The sequence below is a fragment of the Phalangium opilio genome, unplaced genomic scaffold (assembly GCF_054372755.1).
Source record: "Phalangium opilio isolate 3A_F unplaced genomic scaffold, DU_Popi_V2 ptg000390l_1, whole genome shotgun sequence".
Lineage (NCBI taxonomy): Eukaryota > Metazoa > Arthropoda > Arachnida > Opiliones > Phalangiidae > Phalangium > Phalangium opilio.
Window position 1 is genome coordinate 6158269 of NW_028324234.1, and position 9270 is coordinate 6167538.

Below are 9270 nucleotides of genomic sequence, written 5' to 3' on the forward strand. Positions count from 1 at the left end.
GGGTGGGCTCGAACCACCAACCTTTCGATTAACAGAAGAACGCGCTAACCATTGCGCCACGGAAGCTCAAAAATTAAATGGTCGTCAGGTATTGTGGAAAAAACCTTGACTTTATACGTCACATCTGAGACCTCACAACACCGCTCCCGGATGGGCTCGAACTACCAAACTATTGGTTAACAGCAGAACGCGCTAACCATTGAGCCACGGAAGCTCAGAACTTAAATGGTCGTCAGGTATTGTGGAAAAACTTTGGCTTTCTACGTTACATTTGAGATCCCACAACACCGCTCCCGGGTGAACTCGAACCACCAACCTATTGGCTAACAGCCGAACGCGCTAAACATTGACCCACGGAAGCTCAGAAATTAAATCGTTGTCACGTATTGTGGAAAAGTTTTGACTTTTTACGCTACATCTGAGACCCCACAACACCTCTCCCGGGTGGGCTCGAACCACCAACCTTTCGATTAACAGAAGAACGCGCTAACCATTGCGCCACGAAAGCTCAAAAATTAAATGGTCGTCAGGTATTGTGGAAAAACCTTGACTTTTTACGTCACACTGAGACCTCACAACACCGCTCCCGAAAGGGCTCAAACCACCAGTCTTTTGAATAACAGCTGAACGCGCTAACCATTGCGCCCCGGAAGACCAAAAATTAAATGGTCGTCAGGTATTGTGGAAAAACTTTGGCTTTCTACGTTACATTTGAGATCCCACAACACCGCTCCCGGGTGGGCTCGAACCACCAACCTATTGGCTAACAGCCGAACGCGCTAACCATTGAGCCACGAAAGCTCAGAAATTAAATGGTTGTCACGTATTGTGGAAAAGTTTTGACTTTTTACGCTACATCTGAGACCCCACAACACCTCTCTCGGGTGGGCTCGAACCACCAACCTTTCGATTAACAGCTGAACGCGCTAATTATTGCGCCACGGAAGCCCAAAAATTAAATGGTCGTCAGGTATTCTGGAAAAACTTTGGCTTTCTACGTTACATTCGTGATCCCACAACACCGCTCACGGGTGGGCTTGAACCACCAACCTTTCGGTTACCAGCCGAACGCGCTAACCATTGCGCCACGGAAGCCCAAAAATTAAATGGTCGTCAGGTATTGTGGAAAAACTTTAGCTTTCTACGTTACATGTGAGATCCCACAACACCGCTCCCGGGTGGCCTCGAACCACCAACCTATTGGTTAACAGCCGAACGCGCTAACCATTGAGCCACGGAAGCCCAAAAATTAAATGGTCGTCAGGTATTGTGGAAAAACCTTGACTTTTTATGTAACATCTGAGACGTCACAACACCGCTCCCGGATGGGCTTGAACCACCAACCTTTCGGTTAACAGCCAAACGCGCTAACCATTGCGCCACGGAAGCCCAAAAAAAAATGGTCGTCAGGTATTGTGGAAAAACTTTGGCTTTCTACGTTACATTCGAGATCCCACAACACCGCTCCCGGGTATGCTTGAAGCACCAACCTATTGGCTAACAGCCGAACGCGCTAACCATTGAGCCACGGAAGCTCAGAAATTAAATGGTTGTCAGGTATTGTGGAAAAACTTTGGCTTTCTACGTTACATTTGAGACCCCACAACCACCAACCTTTCGATTAACAGCTGAACGCGCTAACCATTGAGCCACGGAAGCTCAGAAATTAAATGGTCGTCAGGTATTGTGGAAAAACTTTGGCTTTCTACGTTACATTTGAGATCCCACAACACCGCTCCCGGGTGGGCTCGAACCACCAACCTATGGGTCAACAGCAGAACGCGCTAACCATTGCGCCACGGAAGCCCAAAAATTAAATGCTCGTCAGGTTTTGCGTAAAAACCTAGACTTTTTACGTCACATCTGAGACCTCACAACACCGCTCCCGGATGAGCTCGAACCACCAACCTATTGGTTAACAGCCGAACGCGCTAACCATTGAGCCACGGAAGCTCAGAAATAAAACGATTGTCACGTATTGTGGATAAGTTTTGACTTTTTACGCTACATATGAGACCCCACAACACCTCTCCCGGGTGGGCTCGAACCTTCAACCTTCCGATTAACAGCTGAACGCGCTAATCATTGCGCCACGGAAGCCCAAAAATTAAATGGTCGTCAGGTATTGTGGAAAAACCTTGACTTTTTACGTCACATCTGAGACCTCACAACACCGCTCCCGGATGGGCTCGAACTACCAAACTATTGGTTAACAGCCGAACGCGCTAACCATTGAGCCACGGAAGCTCAGAAATTAAATGGTCGTCAGGTATTGTGGAAAAACTTTGGCTTTCTACGTTACATTAGAGATCCCACAACACCGCTCCCGGGTGGGCTCGAACCACCAACCTATTGGCTAACAGCTGAACGCGCTAACCATTGAGCCACGAAAGCTCAGAAATTAAATGGTTGTCACGTATTGTGGAAAAGTTTTGACTTTTTACGCTACATCTGAGACCCCACAACACCTCTCTCGGGTGGGCTCGAACCACCAACCTTTCGATTAACAGCTGAACGCGCTAATTATTGCGCCACGGAAGCCCAAAAATTAAATGGTCGTCAGGTATTGTGGAAAAACTTTGGCTTTCTACGTTACATGTGAGATCCCACAACACCGCTCCCGGGTGGCCTCGAACCACCAACCTATTGGTTAACAGCCGAACGCGCAAACCATTGAGCCACGGAAGCCCAAAAATTAAATGGTCGTCAGGTATTGTGAAAAACTCTGACATTTTACGTTACATCTGAGACCTCACAACACCGCATCCCGGATGGGCTCGAACCACAAACCTATTGGTTAACAGCCGAACGCGATAACCATTGAGCCACGGAAGCTCGGAAATTAAATGGTTGTCAGGTATTGTGGATAAGTTATGACTTATTACGTTACATCTGATACCCTACAACACCTCTCCCGGTTGGGATCGAACCACCAACCTTTCGGTTAACAGCCGAACGCGCTAACCATTGCCCCAAGGAAGCCCAAAAATTAAATGTTCGTCAGGTATTGTGGAAAAACCTTGGATTTTTACGTTACATTTGAGATCCCACAACACCGCTCCCGGGTGGGCTCGAACCACCAACCTATTGGTTAACAGCCGAACGCGCTAATCATTGAGCCACGGAAGCCCAGAAATTAAATGGTTGTCACGTATTGTGGAAAAGTTTTGACTTTTTACGCTACATCTGAGACCCCACAACACCTCTCCCGGGTGGGCTCGTACCACCAACCTTTCGATTAACAGCTGAACTCGCTAACCATTGCGCCACGGAAGCCCAAAAATTCAATGTTCGACAGGTATTGTGGAAAAACTCTGACATTTTATGTTACATTTGAGACGTCACAACACCGCTCCCGGGAGAGCTCAAACCACCAGTCTTTTGAATAGCAGCTGAACGCGCTAACCATTGCGCCACGGAAGCCCAAAAATTAAATGGTCGTCAGGTATTTTGGAAAAACCTTGACTTTTAACGTCACATCTGAGACGTCACAATACCGCTCCCGGATGGGCTCGAACCACCAACCTATTGGTTAACAGCCGAACGCGCTAACCATTGAGCCACGGAAGCCCAAAGTTAAATGCTCGTCAGGTATTGTGTAACAACCTTGACTTTTTACGTCACATCTGAGACCTCACAACACCGCTCCCGGATGGGCTCGAACCACCAACCTATTGGTTAACAGCCGAACGCGCTAACCATTGAGCCACGGAAGCCCAAAGTTAAAAGCTCGTCAGGTATTGTGTAAAAACCTTGACTTTTTCGTCACATCTGAGACCTCACAACACCGCTCCCGGATGGGCTCGAACCACCAACCTATTGGTTAACAGCCAAACGCGCTAACCATTGAGCCACGGAAGCTCAGAAATTAAATGGTTGTCACGAATTGTCGAAATGTTTTGACTTTTTACGCTACATCTGAGACCCCACAACACCTCTCCCGGGTGGGCTCGAACCTTCAACCTTTCGATTAACAGCTGAACGCGCTAATCATTGCGCCACGGAAGACCAAAAATTAAATGTTCGTCAGGTATTGTGGAAAAACTCTGACATTTTACGTTACATCTGAGACGTCACAACACCGCTCCCGGGTGGCCTCGAACCACCAACCTATTGGTTAACAGCCGAACGCGCTAACCATTGAGCCACGGAAGCCCAAAAATTAAATGGTCGTCAGGTATTGGGAAAAACTCTGACATTTTACGTTACATCTGAGACCTCACAACACCGCATCCCGGATGGGCTCGAACCACAAACCTATTGGTTAACAGCCGAACGCGATAACCATTGAGCCACGGAAGCTCGGAAATTAAATGGTTGTCAGGTATTGTGGATAAGTTATGACTTATTACGTTACATCTGATACCCTACAACACCTCTCCCGGTTGGGATCGAACCACCAACCTTTCGGTTAACAGCCGAACGCGCTAACCATTGCCCCAAGGAAGCCCAAAAATTAAATGTTCGTCAGGTATTGTGGAAAAACCTTGAATTTTTACGTTACATTTGAGATCCCACAACACCGCTCCCGGGTGGGCTCGAACCACCAACCTATTGGTTAACAGCCGAACGCGCTAATCATTGAGCCACGGAAGCCCAGAAATTAAATGGTTGTCACGTATTGTGGAAAAGTTTTGACTTTTTACGCTACATCTGAGACCCCACAACACCTCTCCCGGGTGGGCTCGTACCACCAACCTTTCGATTAATAGCTGAACGCGCTAACCATTGCGCCACGGAAGCCCAAAAATTCAATGTTCGACAGGTATTGTGGAAAAACTCTGACATTTTATGTTACATTTGAGACGTCACAACACCGCTCCCGGGAGAGCTCAAACCACCAGTCTTTTGAATAGCAGCTGAACGCGCTAACCATTGCGCCACGGAAGCCCAAAAATTAAATGGTCGTCAGGTATTTTGGAAAAACCTTGACTTTTAACGTCACATCTGAGACGTCACAATGCCGCTCCCGCATGGGCTCGAACCACCAACCTATTGGTTAACAGCCGAACGCGCTAACCATTGAGCCACGGAAGCCCAAAGTTAAATGCTCGTCAGGTATTGTGTAACAACCTTGACTTTTTACGTCACATCTGAGACCTCACAACACCGCTCCCGGATGGGCTCGAACCACCAACCTATTGGTTAACAGCCGAACGCGCTAACCATTGAGCCACGGAAGCCCAAAGTTAAATGCTCGTCAGGTATTGTGTAAAAACCTTGACTTTTTACGTCACATCTGAGACCTCACAACACCGCTCCCGGATGGGCTCGAACCACCAACCTATTGGTTAACAGCCAAACGCGCTAACCATTGAGCCACGGAAGCTCAGAAATTAAATGGTTGTCACGTATTGTGGAAATGTTTTGACTTTTTACGCTACATCTGAGACCCCACAACACCTCTCCCGGGTGGGCTCGAACCACCAACCTTTCGATTAACAGCTGAACGCGCTAACCATTGCGCCACGGAAGCCCAAAATTTCAATGTTCGTCAGGTATTGTGGAAAAACTCTGACATTTTATGTTACATCTGAGACGTCACAACACCGCTCCCGGGAGGGCTCAAACCACCAGTCTTTTGAATAGCAGCTGAACGCGCTAACCATTGCGCCACGGAAACCCAAAAATTAAATGGTCGTCCGGTATTGTGGAAAAACTTTGACTTTTTACGTGACATCTGAGACCTCATAGCACCGCTCCCGGGTGTGCTCGAACCACCAACCTTTCTGTTAACAGCCGAACGCGCTAACGATTGCGCCACGGAAGCCCAAAATTTAAATGGTCGTCCGGTATTGTGGAAAAACCTTGACTTTTTACGTCACATCTGAGACGTCACAACACCGCTCCCGGATGGGCTCGAACCACCAACCTATTGGTTAAAAGCCGAACGCGCTAACCATTGCGCCACGGAAGCTCAGAAATTAAATGGTTGTCACGTATTGTGGAAAAGTTTTGACTTTTTACGCTACATCTGAGACCCCACAACACCTCTCCCGGGTGGGCTCGAACCTTCAACCTATCGATTAACAGCTGAACGCGCTAGTCATTGCGGCACGGAAGCCCAAAAATTAAATGTTCGTCAGGTATTGTGGAAAAACTCTGACATTTTACGTTACATCTGAGACCTCACTACACCGCTCCCGGATGGGCTCGAACCACCAACCTAGTGGTTAAAAGCCGAACGCGCTAACCATTGCGCCACGGAAGCCCAAAAATTAAATGGTCGTCAGGTGTTGTGGAAAAAACCTTGGCTTTTTACGTCACATCTGAGACGTCACAACACCTATTCCGGTTGGGCTCGAACCACCAACCTTTCGGTTAACAGCCGAACGCGCTAACCATTGCGCCAAGGAAGGCCAAAAATTTAATGGTCGTCAGGTATTGTGCCAAAACTTTGGCTTTCTACGTTACATTTGAGATCCCGCACCACCGCTCCCGGGTGGGCTCGAACCACCAACCTATTGGTTAACAGCCGAACGCGCTAACCATTGAGCCACGGAAGCTCAGAAATTAAATGGTTGTCTCGTATTGTGGATAAGTTATGACTTATTACGTTACATCTGAGACCCTACAACACCTCTCTCGGTTGGGCTCGAACCACCAACCTTTCGGTTAACAGCCGAACGCGCTAACCATTGCGCCAAGGAAGCCCAAAAAATAAATGGTCGTCAGGTATTGTGGAAAAACTTTAGCTTTCTACGTTACATTTGAGATCCCACAACACCGCTCCCGGGTGGGCTCGAACCACCAACCTATTGGCTAACAGCCGAACGCGCTAAGCATTGAGCCACGGAAGCTCAGAAATTAAATGGTTGTTACGTATTGTGGAAAAGTTTTGACATTTTACGCTACATCTGAGACCCCACAAAACCTCTCCCGGGTGGGCTCGAACCACCAACCTTTCGATTAACAGCTGAACGCGCTAAATATTGCGCCACGGAAGCCCAAAAATTAAATGTTCGTCAGGTATTGTGGAAAAACTCTGACATTTTACGTTACATTCGAGACGTCACAACACCGCTCCCGGGAGGGCTCAAACCACCAGTCTTTTGAATAGCAGCTGAACGCGCTAACCATTGCGCCACGGAAGCCTAAATATTAAATGGTCGTCATGTATTGTGGAAAAACTCTGACTTTTTACGTTACATCTGAGACCTCACAAAACGCTCCCGGATGGGCTCGAAAAACCAAAATTTCGGTTAAAAGCCGAAAGCGCTAGCCATTGAGCCACGGAAGCTCTGAAATTAAATGGTCGTCCGGTATTGTGGAAAAACTTTGACTTTTTACGTAACATCTGAGACCTCATAGCACCGCTCCCGGGTGTGCTCGAACCACCAACCTTTCTGTTAACAGCCAAACGCGCTAACCATTGCGCCAAGGAAGCCCAAATATTAAATATTCGTCAGGTATTGTGGAAAAACTCTGACATTTTACGTCACATCTGAGAACTCACAACACCGCTCCCGGGTGGGCCCGAACCACCAACCTATTGGTTAACAGCCGAACACGCTAAACATTGAGCCACGGAAGCTCAGAAATTAAATCGTTCTCACGTATTGTGGAAAAGTTTTGACTTTTTACGCTACATCTGAGACCCCACAACACCTCTCCCGGGTGGGCTCGAACCACCAACCTTTCGATTAACAGAAGAACGCGCTAACCATTGCGCCACGGAAGCTCAAAAATTAAATGGTCGTCAGGTATTGTGGAAAAACCTTGACTTTATACGTCACATCTGAGACCTCACAACACCGCTCCCGGATGGGCTCGAACTACCAAACTATTGGTTAACAGCAGAACGCGCTAACCATTGAGCCACGGAAGCTCAGAACTTAAATGGTCGTCAGGTATTGTGGAAAAACTTTGGCTTTCTACGTTACATTTGAGATCCCACAACACCGCTCCCGGGTGAACTCGAACCACCAACCTATTGGCTAACAGCCGAACGCGCTAAACATTGACCCACGGAAGCTCAGAAATTAAATCGTTGTCACGTATTGTGGAAAAGTTTTGACTTTTTACGCTACATCTGAGACCCCACAACACCTCTCCCGGGTGGGCTCGAACCACCAACCTTTCGATTAACAGAAGAACGCGCTAACCATTGCGCCACGAAAGCTCAAAAATTAAATGGTCGTCAGGTATTGTGGAAAAACCTTGACTTTTTACGTCACACTGAGACCTCACAACACCGCTCCCGAAAGGGCTCAAACCACCAGTCTTTTGAATAACAGCTGAACGCGCTAACCATTGCGCCCCGGAAGACCAAAAATTAAATGGTCGTCAGGTATTGTGGAAAAACTTTGGCTTTCTACGTTACATTTGAGATCCCACAACACCGCTCCCGGGTGGGCTCGAACCACCAACCTATTGGCTAACAGCCGAACGCGCTAACCATTGAGCCACGAAAGCTCAGAAATTAAATGGTTGTCACGTATTGTGGAAAAGTTTTGACTTTTTACGCTACATCTGAGACCCCACAACACCTCTCTCGGGTGGGCTCGAACCACCAACCTTTCGATTAACAGCTGAACGCGCTAATTATTGCGCCACGGAAGCCCAAAAATTAAATGGTCGTCAGGTATTCTGGAAAAACTTTGGCTTTCTACGTTACATTCGTGATCCCACAACACCGCTCACGGGTGGGCTTGAACCACCAACCTTTCTGTTACCAGCCGAACGCGCTAACCATTGCGCCACGGAAGCCCAAAAATTAAATGGTCGTCAGGTATTGTGGAAAAACTTTAGCTTTCTACGTTACATGTGAGATCCCACAACACCGCTCCCGGGTGGCCTCGAACCACCAACCTATTGGTTAACAGCCGAACGCGCTAACCATTGAGCCACGGAAGCCCAAAAATTAAATGGTCGTCAGGTATTGTGGAAAAACCTTGACTTTTTACGTAACATCTGAGACGTCACAACACCGCTCCCGGATGGGCTTGAACCACCAACCTTTCGGTTAACAGCCAAACGCGCTAACCATTGCGCCACGGAAGCCCAAAAAAAAATGGTCGTCAGGTATTGTGGAAAAACTTTGGCTTTCTACGTTACATTCGAGATCCCACAACACCGCTCCCGGGTATGCTTGAAGCACCAACCTATTGGCTAACAGCCGAACGCGCTAACCATTGAGCCACGGAAGCTCAGAAATTAAATGGTTGTCAGGTATTGTGGAAAAACTTTGGCTTTCTACGTTACATTTGAGACCCCACAACCACCAACCTTTCGATTAACAGCTGAACGCGCTAACCATTGAGCCACGGA

At 47.7% G+C, this 9270-nt stretch overlaps 2 non-coding genes across 2 annotated transcripts; both read right to left on the bottom strand.

Annotated features, from left to right (window-relative positions):
- Positions 1-1022: 1022 nt before the first annotated feature.
- Positions 1023-1095, bottom strand: TRNAT-GGU (transfer RNA threonine (anticodon GGU)). Its single transcript has one exon. It is a non-coding gene; the product is annotated as a tRNA-Thr (tRNA).
- Positions 1096-8636: 7541 nt separating this feature from the next.
- TRNAT-GGU (transfer RNA threonine (anticodon GGU)) lies at positions 8637-8709 on the bottom strand. Its single transcript has one exon. It is a non-coding gene; the product is annotated as a tRNA-Thr (tRNA).
- Positions 8710-9270: the final 561 nt, after the last annotated feature.